Genomic DNA, 19,950 nt, shown 5'->3' with positions numbered 1-19,950 from the left:
CTATTCGAGGATCCCCCACATACCGATTCTGGTTCTACCGGATATTTAGCTGTGGGTGCATCTTTTATGTCTACCCTACACCTTGTTCTGTACCATAAATATAAAACCCATCTTATGAAGTAATAACACTTATGAGGATGGATTCGAGAGCTACAGCATATGTTGAGTGCATGAGATATTAAGAAAAATGAGAAGGAACCTAGAGAGAGGATTCAGGTATTCTGAAGGATAGCCGCTACCAGGTCATATAATGCTACTAGTAAGTATGCCACCCAGGATTATCTTGTGGAGCGAGCTAGATGGATTTTAGAGGAGTTTGAAAAGATTGGATATCGAGAGTTTTCTTGGAATTCGATGATGATGTTATAACCAAAAGTGATATGTATAGTAGTAATGTGATGTGATATTAGCCGACTTTGTTTTATAAATAGATTTGATGATTATTGGATAGACCTGTTATACTTATTAATCATAAGATATGATAATGGGAGTGTTGCCAGTATGAAAGACTAGAAGTGAAGTTACGATTAAGATAAGATGCAACAGTAACTGAAGTTTTTATCGACTAATGAAGGCAAAATGGACCCAATAAGGGGTAGAAGATATATGGAAATAAATGGGCTCTTATCTGATTGTTTTCCTAATTAAATTCCTTGTGGTAGTTGAGAAGGATGACAACCAACTCATATAGTAATGACGACCAGGTGTAGGATTTTTAAAATTTTAAACAGTTTTCAAAAGAGATTTTCTTAACAAAATTTTTCTAAAAGTCCTTGGAACAAAATAAGTTTTAAAAACTTGGTTGTCAAACTACTACTTGAGTTTCTTGTTTGTTATAAGATTCAGATTATCCAGAAGAATACTTGTTCTGGAAATTAGTATGGTTAATTTAGAAGGCCAAATAGACCCGCTATTATGGAGAAGATTTAATTCTAACAGAAGAGTGTAAATCTTATTTGATAAGTTTAACGACAAAACCAATGTACGGAGAAACTATTCATCCAATTTTAGAGACGATTAGAGTTGAAAGAATACGTCGATTCATAAGAAGCCGGGTATGAGCAAAGAAGATTGAGAAAATTTCCATACTTTTCTAAAGGAATAATGTTATTAGCAAAGGAGTCGATATGTTGAATGATCAGTAGCGTAAGCGAAATTTGAAGGTAAATCTCGTAAAAGTACAAATATGATCGAATTATAAAAATATTGAACAGGGAAGCGCGACGCTAAAGATACAAGACCTAATAAATGGGAATTTATTTTAATGATTGATTTAAGAGGGCATTTCAGAGAACTTTTTAAAGTTAATATATGACTCAGAATATGATCTATTGATCGGACAGGCATTGAAGCTGTAAACAGATGAAATGTGGATGGTGACCAATGATATCATTCTTTTTGTAAGGCTATACATTCTTATGAATCTTGAATAAAGTATGAACTTCTTTCATGATCAGCTCTCTAAGGTGATAAGAAAATTGTTGAATCCCTTTCAAATCATTCCTCCTTCAAAATATTGCTTTCTGATTGAGACAAGCAGCGTTATGGTGTGATGTTTTGTCGAAATGATAAAGATTCTGGTGGGACGTCACCTAATCATGTACTGTATGCCATATAGTATGAAAGACTAGCCATCTTGAGTAAAAATATGGTTGTCTCACTCATATCCAAATCATCATTCATTCTTTCCTCTTCAATTATGATTTCTTGATTTATGGATCCTTCCGATTGTTTCCTTGTACTGTTATCCCTTACAAAAAGTTTCCAATCAGAATCATATACACAAATTCCCTTCTTGTGTAAGGTCCATTCTTTGAATGTTTCAAAAAGAAATGAAATGAACCCGTGTAGAAAATGGAGTTACATGATGAGTATGGATAATTGCAAGCCAATGAATGGTGGACATATACGTACAAAGAAGAATCATTATGCCAATAATGTGGTTGTCACGAAGACATCAAACCAGAAGCGGAAATCTGTACACATGATATGTTTGAAATTTGAGCTTTTGGCGTGAATTGAAGTAGTAGCGAACCGTATGAGGTAAATTAAATAGAGAAATAAGAAATTGAAGCTGCGTATATCGGATAAGGCAAACGATTGATTGGAAAGCAAAAGCGAATGAAGAAATTCTTAATAATAATCAGACAATCGATTAATACATTGTGAAGATGAAGCATACCTCAATCATGTGGGAGATACTTGTCATGAAGGTTCAAGATCGAAGAAATTCTAGTTACGAATAAACTTTGAGTATGTTCTTCTAGGAATGGTTGGGCTTTCCCACTCAAATAAGAGAGTTATGGTAAATTTGATGCTCAGATCTGAGTCAGCGAAGAAGATTCAGTATGGAAATACATAAGTAGAGATGAAGATATGGTGGTCTAACTGTAATAATTTTTAAGAAGTGATGCTTTAAAATCAATTAAATTCTTTCACAAGATTATAATAGTATTGGTTGAGACCATCTGTTGGTTATCAAAAGTTGAATAAGTTAACTAATAAGAACAAGTATATGTTGTCAAAGATAGATGAATTGTTAATTAGAGAGCTTGAATTGAATTATGAACTAGAAAAATTCTATAATAATTTGTAATTGTATTCATTAGTGATATTCTGTTATGATCAGAATATATGTGAAAAGGTACGGTGTAAGAAGAATTGTTCACTACAATCTTAAGTTGTACTGAAAATATGGGTTATACTGGTTAGTATTATGTATGGTGGTGAAATGGTAAGTTTAGAAGGCGGAAGTTGATTAATCTACTTCTGGGTTGATTGTTGGTTGCTTGATTGATTGTTGGTGTCCTCTTGAGTTCGACTGGTAGTCAATAATATAAAGGAGATGCTGCCCAAATTTTCGGAAAAATACCCTACTTTTAAAGATAGAAAGTATACTTCCGTGTGTTATTGATATTCTTGTTGATACTCCAAATAATTGTGATCTCGGTTCCTGAAAGAGGTTGTTACAACCAAACTGACTATATATAATTGGTCTTTGATTTCATTTAACTAGTCATTACTTGGTGCAATTGATCAATTAAGTGAGTTACTTGGCTAATTTTACCAATTAATAGTCAGTTAGATGAAAACTGATTCCAATTAGATTAAGTCAAATTTTGATGTGACTTTCAAATCTGAAATCAAAGCAATGGAGAATTTGGAGAAGGTAAGGACACTAGTAGAATTTAGAAATTGCTGCAAGTTTGTAAGGCTTTACTTGGATGAATATGCCCTTTTATAATGGACAAGATAAATAAAAAGTTATCTGTATGGACAAGTGAGAAGAATGTTTTCCGGAACTAAAGATTTAAGATAGAGCAAAGAGAAGGAAGGGAAGAAGGGAAAAAGGGAGGTGGAATAAAAAAGAGGTTAATAACTACACCAATATGGATTTTATGACAATCAAAGAGATTTTATCATCTGCAACAAAGTTTTATTAAAGGATGTCTTGTTTCTAAAGTGCTTTGATAATCACACGATAAATGATTTATCAAGTATTTCTATTTTGGATAAAATGTGAGATATAGTTTTAGTTCAGTTTTTGAGTAATGTTGATACTTAGGTTGTTGTTAAATATCAAAAGTGGTGTTAATATAGATGATTGATGTTTACTTCAGTATGAGATATTGTGAGCATCAAAGTTCGTATTGATATCTAATTTGATATGACAATAAAATGAGTATTAATATCAAGAGTTCGGTTTTGAATGAGCTATGAGAATGAAGAACGGAAATAGGTGTAACACCCCTAGATCCGGGGTCAGGGATCTGGGTTGTCACGAGTTCCAATTCCCTTAATAATACTTAACCTTAACAATCAACCAACTACTGCGTACTGTGACCCCACAATATACACACACACCACAAGTTATAGTCTCAGAGATGAAAACCAAAAATAACACAAATCATTTATTCCACAATTATAAACCATTTCACCTCAAAAGGGTTTCTAAATAATTTACATATTCTTTGCCATTATTACAATTCATAATATACATAAGTCTGGTTCATCAATAGTTGAAGCTTAGCCTATTGGTAGTTCCTACCTCAGCTACAGCGACATCAATGCTTCCAGAAAACTGCGGAACGTTTCCTAACCGCTTGCGAATTGGAAGTTTGGTCCTGTTCATCTTTTCTATCTATCTGATGTTGTGTGATGAGAGAAGAAAGCAAGGGTGAGCAACAAGCCCACCTAAATAATATGCATAATAATTAACAATATATGAGCATTCTCATAGTACTCATGAAAGTCTTGGTCAAGAAGAAATGAACCAAGTTTGACCTCTTAATGCGATGAAGTCGCAAAATATTCAGTATATATACTTATATACTTTTCAAAATCTTTGAAATCCTCTGCCATGTATAATATACACAGAGTTCCAGTTTATAACTGTATAAAAATATCGTTGCAAGGTGATCTCATATATCTAACCTTGTCTTAACGTTTTTCTGAAAATCTTTGTCATGCATAAGATAATCATTTACTAGATATAAGTTGAAAGGATGAAGTTACAAGATACTCCAATATACTTATATCCATTCTGAATACTACTTGAACTACCACCGTTCAAGGTATAAATAGTTCATCACATATATGGAGCTACAAGGCATAACTTGTATATAATCAATCTTTGAAATATCATTCAAAAGAAATGAAGTTACGAGATACTTCATTTGATGGAAACATCATTTTGAAAACTCGACCCTGCCAACACTCAACAATCGCCCAGCCGTAGCCTTTCTATCGAAGTGCTCTGGGTAGTGTTGCAGAAATATCCAACTGGATGATAAACTCATTACGGGAGTTTACCGTGCCAGGAAGACCACTTACGATGATCAGTCGTAGTAGTGCAACCCCACCATTTTCTACATGTAGAGGAGAACCTGTCGGATTTACTTGTCAACCGAACACTGGACTCCTAAGGAATGGACCGTCTTAGCGGAACTTCCAGGCCATTTGGGCCAATATAATTAGGCTGGGTCGACGCCACTCGACCACTTACGCCACTCCTAGTTCAGATAAAATCCATGACTCTGAAACGTAAAGCTCGTCCCCCCTTTCCCCAAGTAGAAACTTGTTGATACGGCTCCACCAAGAAGTCGTATCTAGTTGGAAAGGAAAACTCACCGATATTTTCCAGGCGATGCCTGTTAATGGATTAACTTGTTCCAAGAATTTTACTTCCCGAGTGTTGGGTAAGTAATCAAAAACTCTTTTATCAAAATAGCAACCTTGTTGCGAATATAAAACACACCACAGAGCTGGATCCCTCAGGTTTTGAGCGAGTATTTAAATCCCCTTCGAAAGGAGGATCTTAATATAAAAATGAGTTTTGGGATCCGCCCTAACTTTTAAAATCATTTTGAAGACTCGAAAACATTTTAAAGAATGTTTAGAGTAACGCTGATTTAATAAAATAAATCAGTCCCGATATGTTAGAAAGTATCTGAATATTATTACTTAATAATATTCCCATAAGGATGATCCTTATAAAAATAATCGAGGTAGGAGTTTTAAAACTCATACTTGAAATGAATACAATAACCAAAGATATACTTATACGAAAGTATGATCTTTATTTGAATAATCGAAAATAAGTTTGATTATCGAAACATTATTCTTTAATAAAATAAAGAATATTATTTAGTAAATAAGGGGAGTCATAAGTCCTCGAATGAATATTCAAAACTAATATTCATTAATATGAATAAACGGAGTCATAAGCCCTTGAATGAATATTCAAAATAATATTCATTAATAAAAATAAAGTTATCGAATAAACCTTATTCGATTCATAGTTTTAAAAACTATATCTATATCTATATATATATATAAATATATATATATATATTATACTCGGGAACATCGACTCCCGGTTTTAGAAAATGTTCACCTTTGGGTCCCCTATACTAAGGGTATACGCAATTACTGCTTATCTCTAGCATAGGTATTATGCAACTAATAAGCATTTGAATCAACAGATATATATCAAGATTACGAAACAGACATGCATATATACCATATCACATGCTCCAATATATCGCAAGATTTGCTAATTAACCATCATGCATCTATCACAAGATAATGCATATACATATGTATACATCACAACAACAGTATAACGGGTAGAAAACTTGCCTGAGCGACTGGGGGTGATAAATGGCTTGGGACGAGTCTGGTAACCTATAAACAACATATAAGTTGGAATTAAACCAAAGTCGCTTATGAATCTATACTTTAACCAATTAGACCCTAACGTTCGCTTTTGTGCTTAACAATTCACTTAAGTCGCTCGAGTACCCTCGGCTCCACCATTTTTAATAAATTAACCATTAAGGGTTTTAAGGAGATTCTTTTGTGAGTACCCTACCAACTGCCTAATCCACTTAACATAATTGTTTCATACCCCAGTTAGTCATTTAAAGTCCTTAACCAAGGTTTCAAAGTAAGGCGAGGGGTAAGGGTTTGGTCGCGAAACGCCGTTACTTAAAACGGTTGTTTCTCCTAAACCGTACATCGGATTCAAGCGAACCACATATCAAAACGAAGCTCGTAACATGAACTATCTAATCATGGCAATGGTCAAAACCTAACAGTGAGTTCATGGGTCCTGATGTTAAGAACAAAAATAGTCTAAAGTAAATCGGGCATTACGACGGCTATGTTTATGCGATTACCAAATTTTATCCTACTCCAAATCAACCACAAATCAATCACAATTCAACCATAAAACCAAACTCCATCCATACATAACTACAACAGCCCCAACACCTCAAGTTTTCCAATTTATATTATTCTCAAACATGAACTAAAACTATTCTTAAGTTTATTAACTAATAACCAAGATTTACAACTCCAAAAACATCACAAAACCAACTAATCTCTACATATTCAATCACCATGCTTCTCATGAACTATCCTACTCATAATAAGCTCTTAATATTCAATAACAATGCTAGGTTAAGAGATTATACCTTCCTTGGTGAGTAAGAGTAACTAAGGAGCTTGGAATCACCCTTGAAAGTCCATACCAAAGCTTAATCTAACCAAAACACAAGATCAAACAATTTAAATTTCTTGAAAATACTATTCACTCTCTTCTTAACTGATTTATTGAAAGAGATTATGAAGGAATTTGGAGCTTAAACTCCTAGGATAGCCATAACTAATCATAAAGAACCTTGGATAATTACCTTGCAATTTAACAATGGTTGGATCTTGGATTTTGAAATTTTCCTCTTTGAAAAAGAAGAAAAGCCGAGAGCTTCTCTTGAATAATGAGAGTCAACTTTGTTTTTCTGTTTTTTTATTTATTTGGCTTGGTTGATCCACTTTTGTTTTGATTTATTACCTTTTAACCATGGTGAATTTTGTGTGGTTTATAATGAACCAACCTTCCTTCCTTTTTGGTCATGCTTAGGTCATCATTCTTATGTCATCTTCCCATGCTTGTCCTCTTCTTATTGGTTTGATGACATCATCCTCACTAACCTCTTTGATTAGCTCCTAATTACTTGGCTAATGACCACTGATCTGTTTTACGGTTCGCTTAACTTTCGTTTTCGTTTATCGTTTGAGGGATCATACCCGGGATCTTATTACTTGGGTTCCCTTAACCTTTATCAATACATTATATTCCTTTTATGATCCTTTCTTATAATCCTTGAATTTAAATCCTTTTTATCTTGTTCCCTTATACTCAATTCTTTCGATATCTGATGGATTTTCGGGAAAAATCAAAGTGTTCGAATTTGTATTATGACGATCTTTACATACACTTATATCCCATATAAAGTACTAATAAGATCTCAGAATAACAATAGAAGAACCCCTACATAGTGTGGCATGGAAATTTTTCTTATTCAGCATAATCAGCAAAACACTATTCATAAGGGTTACTAAAAGTTCAAAAATTTTGGGGTTATTACAGTCTCCCCTCCTTAAAAGGATTTCGTCCCGGAATCAGGAAAAAATGAATAGGGATACTTTCTTAGCATTGCACTTTCTAACTCTCAAGTCAATCTTCCCACATTGTGGTTCTACCATCAAACTCTGACTAGTTTGATAGCCCTTCTCCAAAGCACTTGTTCCTTTTCAATCTATAACCCTTCCTGGTTGCTCCATATAGGTTACATCGGGTTGCATGTCTATGCGCTCATATGCCCCTATTTGTCTGGCATCCGAATTATACTTCCTTAATATTGATACGTGGAACACGTTATGAACTTGCTACATGTTCGGGGGTAGGGCTAGCTCATATGCTAACTTCCCAATACGTCTTAATACCTCAAAGGGTCCAACGATTCGTGGGCTTAGCTTTCCTTTCTTTCCGAACCTCATCCATCATTTCCAAGGGATACCTTTAACATTACTAGGTCCCCTATTTCCTATTCCTTGTCCTTTCGTGTCAAATCAACATACTTTTTATGTCCATCTTGGTCTACTACCAGCCGTCCTCTAATTAGATCTATTATATCCTTGGTCCTTTGGACCACTACTGGTATGAGCATCTTGCGCTCTGTAACATCATCCTATCATAAGGGAGATCGACATTGTCTTCCCTCAAGGATCTCATAAGGCGATATCTCAATACTGACATATGATCTATTGTCGTAAGAAAACTCAATCCGTGTTAAGTGACCATTTTAAATTCTTTCAAGTCTATTGCACAGACTCTCATCATAGCTTCCAGTATTATAGCTTTTGCTTCTCAATACCCATTCTTTTCCAGTTCGTAGTCATTACTATCTTCCGTACATTATACTATACCGGTTACACTTTTGCTCGTTAGCATTCTATAACCTTTTAATAATTGCGTCAACCTTAGTATCACGAACGCGTTAGATTCGGAATACCACCGCACTAACACTACTCCTTTCTAGCTGCTTCTATCTTTGAAAGCTTGATCCATCGTATAGAAGTAAAAGAATTTATTGAGAGATCACTATGATCATAAACACTTGTTATATCGCATAGTTAGTACAGAAGGTGGCCGGCCTTTAGTACTTGACAAGCAATTAAATAACATATGGTATCCTACTATGCTTCTATCACACAGATAGATAGTCATTCAGCAATACCTCCCCTTCTGGAAGGGTTGTTCTTCTCAGCTTATACAAAATGAAAAGGAGAGAAAAGAACGAATTGAAGAGAATTGTATATGAAGAGAAAAAATATATATATATATACTGCCACAAATATCTGGCTTGGAATCTACCTTTGAACTATAGAGGTTTGTCATAGGAGAACAAAACATATGTGTATATATATCAGCATCAAGTATTATCGCATCGCATTTCACATGCTTAAATATATATATTCTGTCCATCATTCTATGGACCCATGCTCTTGCTCGAGCTTATACATAATCACCTTTGAAACTCCCTCGACGTCGAAAATCGAATCTGGGATCTCATTCTAGACATCATCGTTACTAGAATTCTATGCTTGCACCGCAACCTTCCTCGTATAGTATTACGACTCTCTATTCATAAGAGGGAATAAATATATAATATGTAAATACTCCACTAGGTATTCTATCAATGATAACTTATATATCATCACGACCCCATTAGGGTTACTCAATCTCAACATCCATTCCAATACAACTCTCACGGTTGTAATCAGCTCATTACTCGCAGAATCATTGTTGCATTACTATGGTCCACCACTGACCTACTGTAGTCATTCATTTTCTATAAAATCTTAATAGCTAACCATACGGAGTCCATACATGTCGTATCGGATTCTTCTAAGGAGGCAACATAATCACCATTCCATGATTCATGAAGAACACTCCTGAACTTGGCGTACATATGACATGAAGCAGATAAAATTGCAGAAGAGTTTTAATAAAAGCAACGATAGCAGGTTAATACCATTATTAACCATAGGTCTTTATTAGGAGACATGAAGCTCAAAGGTTCATTTAGTCCTTTCGTAACATGGTCCTGGCTTATCTCAAGATATAACCTTATAAGATAGATAGCCCGCTCACGGCGATTTCATAAATTAAATCTTTACCAAACTACTATCACGGTTGAGTATCGCACAATCATCAGAAGGAATGTCAATCTTTCACACCATAATACAACCTTCACGGAATTAACCATTATCACTATATTCCTCTGGCACGAGCGCCGATAATTGTCCTCTAACACTTAAAGTGTTGGCCACCTCATTGGCCTTTCCTGATAGTAATAGTTCCTTATAATCAATGTCTTTTGAATGATCTCCAACTAAATTTTCTACCTCATTTCAAATCAATGCTTATGGGAAAATGCTTTTCTTAAGTCCTTGTGATAAAATAAGTAAAAAAAAAATTACCATTCTTTTTTTTCCATAAGTCGCTGCCTTAGTCTTTAAATGTAAACATTATCATGGCTGACTCTCGATCATACTTAGGACGTCTTTTATCTTGGGCCCTTCTTGCTTTAATAATTCTGACCTTCATTGGTTCAATCTATACTTCTTATGGTTTAACCCGTGCCCACCTGGCATTATTATAATTATGCCATATTTCCTTCATCAAAATTTCTATTCTTGAGAATTTTGAATACTACCTTTCTCCTTGTAAAACCTCTAAGGTTATCCTTAAATCCTTCATCAGGTACACCCTAGGCACAGGGCATATCAAGATACCATTTACTAATACCAGAAGTATTGTTTATATAGTTCTGAAAAATTTCTCCACTAATCCTTAAAGGTTGTTGTTACCTTAATCCTTTCCAATTTATACTGTCAAAACTCATACTATCCCTATTAAGGGTGCAATGCCAACCTTTATGCATTCCCCTAGGATTCATTCTAATTTACAGATGTTCTATCCTTAATTCCACCTTTAAAAAGGTACATGCATCCTTCCATGGATAAATCAAGTCATATGTCCTTGTTAGATTATCTTATTCAATCATTCCCACCCAGATAGTCTATACCAATTTCACAATAGCATCTTTATTCAAACTGAGGTCAACCCATATGGCCTTCAAAAGATAACAATGGTTACCCGCTTTTCTTTCCTAATTTGGTAATGACAACAGGGATGTTCTGGAAGATATTGGTTGTGTTCAACGTGAACTTCTTCTTAATAACTCCTCATTTACTTTTGTTGTTTATCTCAACAGTCATCTCAATGTTGGGATATCTTTCATACCTGGCGTTTCCCTTTCTGGGTATCATGCCATCGGTCTTACATATACTTCACATTCTTGAAGGTCACTTCCTTCATCCCATTTTCCTAATATCTTGTTATCCTGTCTCCTCAGTCCATCCGTTTTTTCTTATTAGCTCATCGATCTATCTCGAAGTGTCTTCCAATACTCCCAACTTAAAGGGGATACAATATACATATCCCTTATGCCTTAAACCATCAACTTTAACTCATGGTGAATTACCCCCATCCCGACAATTACATACTTTTCTATTTCTATTTGTATGAGTCTTTAGAGTTTCCTCATACCCAACTCCCTTATCATTCCTCAAACTTTATTGCCTTTATATTCCTTTTCACTTCAGTTTCTTTTATTTTCATTTCTATTACAACCATTTCATGAACCAACACAACATAAGCATTGATTTCAAACATCACGTCGTTCTAGAATTCTTGTCCTCCAGACGAATCTTGACAACTTTAACAACTTAGATTCATAACTCATCATACTCGTCCGCCTTTGTTCTGGCTCTAAAGCTTTTACACTATCTCTATAACCTTGGGAATTACTTTCCCGAAAACAATTGACTGAACTTTAATCAGTTTATTATAACCTCTGGCTTCGTGCCTTTCTTGGTCTTTCACCAGCGGGTGGCCTCTCTTTTAGAAGGGTAAGTGACAAAAACAGTCTTTTTCACTTCGTCAATTATTTAAAATCTCGAATGGTTCCTATATATCCTTTATCCAGGCTCTTGCCTCGACTGGGTCACCTTGTTCCTTGGAACTCTGAAAGCTTAGCGACTTAAAGGTCATGAAAGAATTTCCCACCGCATTGATTCCTCAGGGTGGTGGTTGGGGTAAAAGTATAAGTTTTTTTTAGGTAGGTCCATGAATTTCCCCATAGGAGTACCGTCCTGGTTCTCCCTATCTTGCTCGACTTCGGTTTTCTCAGTATGAAATGTTTTCTCATTCTCCCCATAATTGGGGTCATCCTACATGTTTTAAATCCTCATTTTCCACTTCATTAAGTTATGGGTTCCTTCTATCTTGATGGCATCCTCCCTGACTATCAGATTCAGGGTTTGCCCTAAATCTTATTCCTCGAACTATGGCTTTCACCTAATATCTCGTCCTTAAGCTCTTGAACGTTTGGAACCCAAATTCTATAGGAATACCTCATTATTCCCTTATCCTCTTTCTCGGTATTAATCTCTTCTCTATTTGTTGGCTCTCTGCCTTCATTCATCACTTTTTCTTGGCACAATATGATCTTTCCAATAATTCGGGCTGTATTGCAATCTCAAATAACTTTTCGGTACCGGCTCCGGTTACCTTCACTTCTATTTCCATTTTCTCAAAATCTCTTATCAACTCTCCCAAAGACATTTTCATCTTGAGTCTCTCCTTTATACTAAGGGCATTAGCCACCATTTTGGCTTTCCCTAGATGATAAAGAATCTCTTAATCGTAATCCTTGATTAGCTCTAACCACCTCCTCTAGCGCATGTTGAGCTCTTTCTGCGTGAAAATGCACTAGAGCACTTATGGCTTGTGTAAATCTCGCACTTCTCTCCATACAAGTAGTTCCTCCAATCTTTATGACAAAACTATTGCCACAAGCCCAAGCTCATGGGTGGGGATATCGAATTTTATATTCCCTTAATTATCTTGACGCGTACGCGATTACCTTGTTGTGTTGTATAAGAAGCACCCTAATTCCTTATGTGAAGCGTCACTACACATCACAAAATCTCCTTTTTCCATCCGGCAACGCCAACATAGGGGCCGTCACCAACCTTTTCTTTACTTCTTAAAAGCTGTTCTCGCATTTCTCTGTCCATTCGAACTTCTCAGTCTTACGAGTAAGCCGCGTTAAAGGGGCTACTATCTTTATAAACTTGAATGAACCTCCGGTAGTGACCGGCCAATCCTACCTCTGGTAGTCGCCCTAACCATGGTCATTAATTCCTCAGTGGTCCTTTATTCATTCTGGTTAGGATCCTCCACGGGATCCTCCTCAGCAACAATCCCTTCTAGGACAACGTCCTCAACCGCTATGTCCTCAATATGAACATCATCCGGTCCTGCGTTAGGACGCTCTATCGGATCCACAATCCGATCTCCAATTAGTAATAAAACATTATCGCGTTGTTGCTCCTCAACCTCAGGGTTCGGAGTCCCGCTACCATATACGATAACGAACTACGCTTCTATCACGATATTTATAAGGGTTCCCATAAGGGTTTTAACTGTCAGTACTACGTTAGCTAGCCCGACTATGAACTTGACAAGAGTTCTTATTATCTTAGTAAACTTATTATCTTAACGTCACATCATCTCTGAGGTTTATAACGCTTGGCTCTGATACCATTTCTGTAACACCCCCAGATCCGGGGTCAGGGATCCGGGTTGTCACGAGTTCCAATTCCCTTAATAATACTTAACCTTAACAATCAACCAACTACTGCGTACTGTGACCCCATAATATACACACACACCACAAGTTATAGTCTCAGAGATGAAAACCAAAAATAACACAAGTCATTTATTCCACAATTATAAACCATTTCACCTCAAAAGGGTTTCTGAATAATTTACATATTCTTTGCCATTATTACAATTCATAATATACATAATTCTGGTTCATCAATAGTTGAAGCCTAGCCTATTGGTAGTTCCTACCTCAGCTACGGCGGCATCAAGGCTTCCAGAAAACTGCGGAACGTTTCCTAACCGCTTGCGAATTGGAAGCTTGGTCCTGTTTATCTTTTCTATCTGATGTTGTGTGATGAGAGAAGAAAGCAAGGGTGAGCAACAAGCCCACCGAAATAATATGCATAATAATTAATAATATATGAGCATTCTCATAGTACTCATGAAAGTCTTGGTCAAGAAGATATGAACCAAGTTTGACCTCTTAATTCGACAAAGTCGCAAAATATTCAGTATATATACTTATATACTTTTCAAAATCTTTGAAATCCTCTGCCATGTATAATATACACAGAGTTCCAGTTTATAACTGTATAAAAATATCGTTGCAAGGTGATCTCATATATTTAACCTTGTCTCAACATTTTTCTGAAAATCTTTGTCATGCATAAGATAATCATTTACTAGATATAAGTTGAAAGGATGAAGTTACAAGATACTTCAATATACTTATATCCTTTCCGAATACTACTTGAACTACCACCGTTCAAGGTATAAATATTTCATCACATATATGGAGCTACAAGGCATAACTTGTATATAATCAATCTTTGAAATATCATTCAAAAGAAATGAAGTTACGAGATACTTCATTTGATGGAAACATCATTTTGAAAACTCGACCCTGCCAACACTCAACAATCGCCCAGCCGTAGCCTTTCTATCGAAGTGCTCTGGGTAGTGTTGCAGAAATATCCAACTGGATGATGAACTCATTACGGGAGTTTACCGCGCCAGGAAGACCACTTACGATGATCAGTCGTAGTAGTGCAACCCCACCATTTTCTACATGTAGAGGAGAACCTGTCGGATTTACTTGTCAACTGAACACTGGACTCCTAAGGAATGGACCGTCTTAGCGGAACTTCCAGGCCATTTGGGCCAATATAATTAGGCTGGGTCGGCGCCACGCGACCACTTACGCCACTCCTAGTTCAGATGAAATCCATGACTCTGAAACGTAAAGCTCACCCCCCTTTCCCCAAGTAGAAACTTGTTGATACGGCTCCACCAAGAAGTCGTATCTAGTTGGAAAGGAAAACTCACCGATATTTCCCAGGCGATGCCTGTTAATGGATTAACTTGTTCCAAGAATTTTACTTCCCGAGTGTTGGGTAAGTAATCAAAAACTCTTTTATCAAAATAGCAACCTTGTTGCGAATATAAAACACACCACAGAGCTGGATCCCTCAGGTTTTGAGCGAGTATTTAAATCCCCTTCAAAAGGAGGATCTTAAATATAAAAATGAGTTTTGGGATCGGCCCTAACTTTTAAAATCATTTTGAAGACTCGAAAACATTTTAAAGAATGTTTAGAGTAACGCTGATTTAATAAAATAAATCAGTCCCGATATGTTAGAAAGTATTTGAATATTATTACTTAAATAATATTCCCATAAGGATGATCCTTATAAAAATAATCGAGGTAGGAGTTTTAAAACTCATACTTGAAATGAATACAATAACCAAAGATATAGTTATACGAAAGTATGATCTTTATTTGAATAATCAAAAAAAAGTTTGATTATCGAAACATTATTCTTTAATAAAATAAAGAATATTATTTAGTAAATAAGCGAAGTCATAAGTCCTCGAATGAATATTCAAAAATAATATTCATTAATATGAATAAACGGAGTCATAAGCCCTTGAATGAATATTCAAAATAATATTCATTAATAAAAATAAAGTTATCGAATAAACCTTATTCGATTCATAGTTTTGAAAACTATATCTATATCTATATATATATAAATATATATATATATATATTATACTCGGGAACATCGACTCCCGGTTTTAGAAAATGTTCACCTTTGGGTCCCCTATACTAAGGGTATACGCAATTACTGCTTATCTCTAGCATAGGTATTATGCAACTAATAAGCATTTGAATCAACAGATATATATCAAGATTACGAAACAGACATGCATATATACCATATCACATGCTCCAATATATCGCAAGATTTGCTAATTAACCATCATGCATCTATCACAAGATAATGCATATACATATGTATACATCACAACAACAGTATAACGGGTAGAAAACTTGCCTGAGCGACTGGGGGTGATAAATGGCTTAGGACGAGTCTGGTAACCTATAAACAACATATAAGTTGGAATTAAACCAAAGTCGCTTATGAATCTATACTTTAACCAATTAGACCCTAACGTTCGCTTTTGTGCTTAACGATTCACTTAAGTCGCTCGAGTACCCTCGGCTCCACCATTTTTAATAAATTAACCATTAAGGGTTTTAAGGAGATTCTTTTGTGAGTACCCTACCAACTGCCTAATCCACTTAACATAATTGTTTCATACCCCAATTAGTCATTTAAAGTCCTTAACCAAGGTTTCAAAGTAAGGCGAGGGGTAAGGGTTCGGTCGCGAAACGCCGTTACTTAAAACGGTCGTTTCTCCTAAACCGTACATCGGATTCAAGAGAACCACATATCAAAACGAAGCTCGTAACATGAAATATCTAATCATGGCAATGGTCAAAACCTAACAGTGAGTTCATGGGTCCTGATGTTAAGAACAAAAAAAGTCTAAAGTAAATCGGGCATTACGACGGCTATGTTTACGCGATTACCAAATTTTATCCTAATCCAAATCAACCACAAATCAATCACAATTCAACCATACAACCAAACTCCATCCATACATCACTACAACAGCCCCAACACCTCAAGTTTTACAATTTATATTATTCTCAAACATGAACTAAAACTATTCTTAAGTTCATTAACTAATAACCAAGATTTACAACTCCAAAAACATCACAAAACCAACTAATCTCTACATATTCAATCACCATGCTTCTCATGAACTATCCTACTCATAATAAGCTCTTAATATTCAATAACAATGCTAGGTTAAGAGATTATACCTTCCTTGGTGAGTAAGAGTAACTAAGGAGCTTGGAATCACCCTTGAAAGTCCTTACCAAAGCTTAATCTAACCAAAACACAAGATCAAACAATTTAAATTTCTTGAAAACACTATTCACTCTCTTCTTAAATGATTTATTAAAAGAGATTGTGAAGGAATTTGGAGCTTAAACTCCTAGGATAGCCATAACTAATCATAAGGAACCTTGGATAATTACCTTGCAATTTAACAATGGTTGGATCTTGGATTTTGAAATTTTCCTCTTTGAAAAAGAAGAAAAGCCGAGAGCTTCTCTTGAATAATGAGAGTCAACTTTGTTTTTGTGTTTTTTTATTTATTTGGCTTGGTTGATCCACTTTTGTTTTGATTTATTACCTTTTAACCATGGTGAATTTTGTGTGGTTTATAATCAACCAACCTTCCTTCCTTTTTGGTCATGCTTAGGTCATCATTCTTATGTCATCTTCCCATGCTTGTCCTCTTCTTATTGGTTTGATGACATCATCCTCACTAACCTCTTTGATTAGCTCCTAATTACTTGGCTAATGACCGCTGATCTGTTATACGGTTCGCTTAACTTTCGTTTTCGTTTATCGTTTGAGGGATCATACCCGGGATCTTATTACTTGGGTTCCCTTAACCTTTATCAATACATTATATTCCTTTTATGATCCTTTCTTATAATCCTTGAATTTAAATCCTTTTTATCCTGTTCCCTTATACTCAATTCTTTCGGTATCTGGTGGATTTTCGGGAAAAATCAAAGTGTTCGAATTTGGATTCTGACGATCTTTACATACACTTATATCCCATATAAAGTACTAATAAGATCTCAGAATAACAATAGAAGAACCCCTACATAGTGTGGCATGAAAAGTTTTCTTATTCAGCATAATCAGCAAAACACTATTCATAAGGGTTACTAAAAGTTCAAAAATTTTGGGGTTATTATAATAGGAAAGAAAGTGGAATAAAAAAGGTGATAAAGAAACTTTATAAAATGCCATGATATAGGTAAGATATGGGTAATATGAGGGGCATAAGTAAGGTGAAAAATTTAGGAAACCTTTGTAAATTGAGATAGGGAATGCATCCCAAGAGTACGATTAAGTACCAAGGGCTAAAAGAAAATATCTAGTGAACAGACATGAAGAGAAAATGGGAGAAAACATGTAAATAAATGTTATACCTACCCAAGAGTTAAGGCGGGACATCAAAGACTGGATAGATACATTTTGCCAAGAGACGTCGTAGTGAAGTCACCTGAGAACCAAATGTGAGGAAAGCGTAACTGCATCATTATTGTTAGGTTATCTAAACCTTCTCATTCTCTTTTATTAATAAACAGTTTGTCCAATAAGTGGGTTAGTTGCTTCCTGAAGAAATGGTGGTACGTCATCAGATTCAGAAATTGATTGTAAATGATCAATATTGTTTGATTTGAGATTTGACGGGAGTATTCAAAATACGATTAATTATGTTGAACCAGAATAGTATATACCACTCTTAGATGAACGAACATCAGATAAGACAAAACTAAAAGATAGGAATTTGGTTAAACCTCGATAATTCAAGAGATTCAAGCTACTCCGAGAATATGATACAAGACCTAGATGGCAAAGAAGACTTTCTGGTAGTATGGCACAAAAAAAGAATAAACATTATATGTGACTAGACGTCAAGGAAAGCATTGTAGTCAGTTTCGTATGAGAACTTCTTAAAACCAAAACAAATAATAATATGGGTTAGAATATGCTAGTAATGCCTCTAGGTTAGTGTATTTTCTTCAAAGCAGTAAGAGATTTTCGCTCAGTAAATATACTCGATTGTGATTCAAGGAAAATAAGATATGGTGATAAGTTTGTGCATCAATCATATTCAGTCAAGTAATTCCAAAGTAATTTCGAGAACGTTCGAAATCTAATAAGCCCTGGTTGCAATATATCATTCGCAGATAAACAAGAAGATTAACGGGACGATTAAAGAGCCTCGAATGCGATTGAAAGCGATTACAAACTAGGTTAATTAAATAAAGAAACATGTGGGAATGAGGTCCAACAACCAGTAACTATTGCAAATGTACATGAGCATGAATTACTAGAATTAGAAAGAAAAGAAAATTAATAGGTATTATGCCGGTCCTTTTGAAACAGTAAAATAGGCATGATAAGTGTAAATGAGTTAGCTTCACCGGCACATGTATAGCAGATTCATAGGGTGTTTATACGTGTATATCCAGGAAGAGTAATTTAGCTCCATTATATATAAAATGGAGGCTTGAATTGAGTTATATGAGCAACTAATAGAATATGATGTCAGCAAGAGGATGTTGAGTAATGATTGATGCTGCGAGTAAAAGTTTATGAAAAGTTGTAAGATTGAGGAATCAACCTGAGAAAAATGGATGTGAGATACTTGAATGTGACATTATCTGATCCTTAGTATGATTCTGAGGAAAGAATCCTTTTAAGGGGGAAGGATGTAATATCCGGGACATATCGTGTAATTATTTTTATCAATAAATGATTATTATGTGATTTTTGGTGAATTACCTGATGATTGGTGTTGATATGTGGATATTTATATGTGATAAAGTATAGGTATGTTAATTTTATTATGTCCACAATAAAATATAGATAATTAAGGTATTTTTCTGGTAATTTTTGGAGTGTTATATGATTTTATATTAATTTATGAATTTATTAATTATTTTATGAATAATGACAAAACCATTTTATAAAGCCGGGAATCGTCTAACTTCAACCGTTTTTACGTTTTTACGACCCGAAACTCTTCCAAAAACTCCTTCTTAACCTAATCTGATAATTCCGGACATTTCCCGTGTTTTGACTTTTTCGATCTGGATTACGGTTTGACCCGTGCGCGGCCCGGCGTAAGATTTTCGATACGATAATCATTTCGATAAAGCAACAAAACCTGTATTCTCAAAAAACGAGATAATATTACATTATTTCCATATAAGGTATTTTATAAGAAGCCCGATTTGAATAATTATCCAATACGGGTACCAAATCGGATCGTTTTTATAGTTACTTAGCGGCTAAGTAACTAATTTATCGATCCAAAACGAACCAATATTCCATAAATATATATAGCCCTTTTATTATTTCATTTTATTTGTATAATCATAATCAGTCAGTAAAATCCAGTGAAATACAGAGAAAACC

The sequence above is a fragment of the Apium graveolens genome, chromosome 7, assembly GCF_009905375.1.
Source record: "Apium graveolens cultivar Ventura chromosome 7, ASM990537v1, whole genome shotgun sequence".
NCBI classification, from domain to species: domain Eukaryota; kingdom Viridiplantae; phylum Streptophyta; class Magnoliopsida; order Apiales; family Apiaceae; genus Apium; species Apium graveolens.
Note: the sequence above shows the minus strand (reverse complement) of the source record.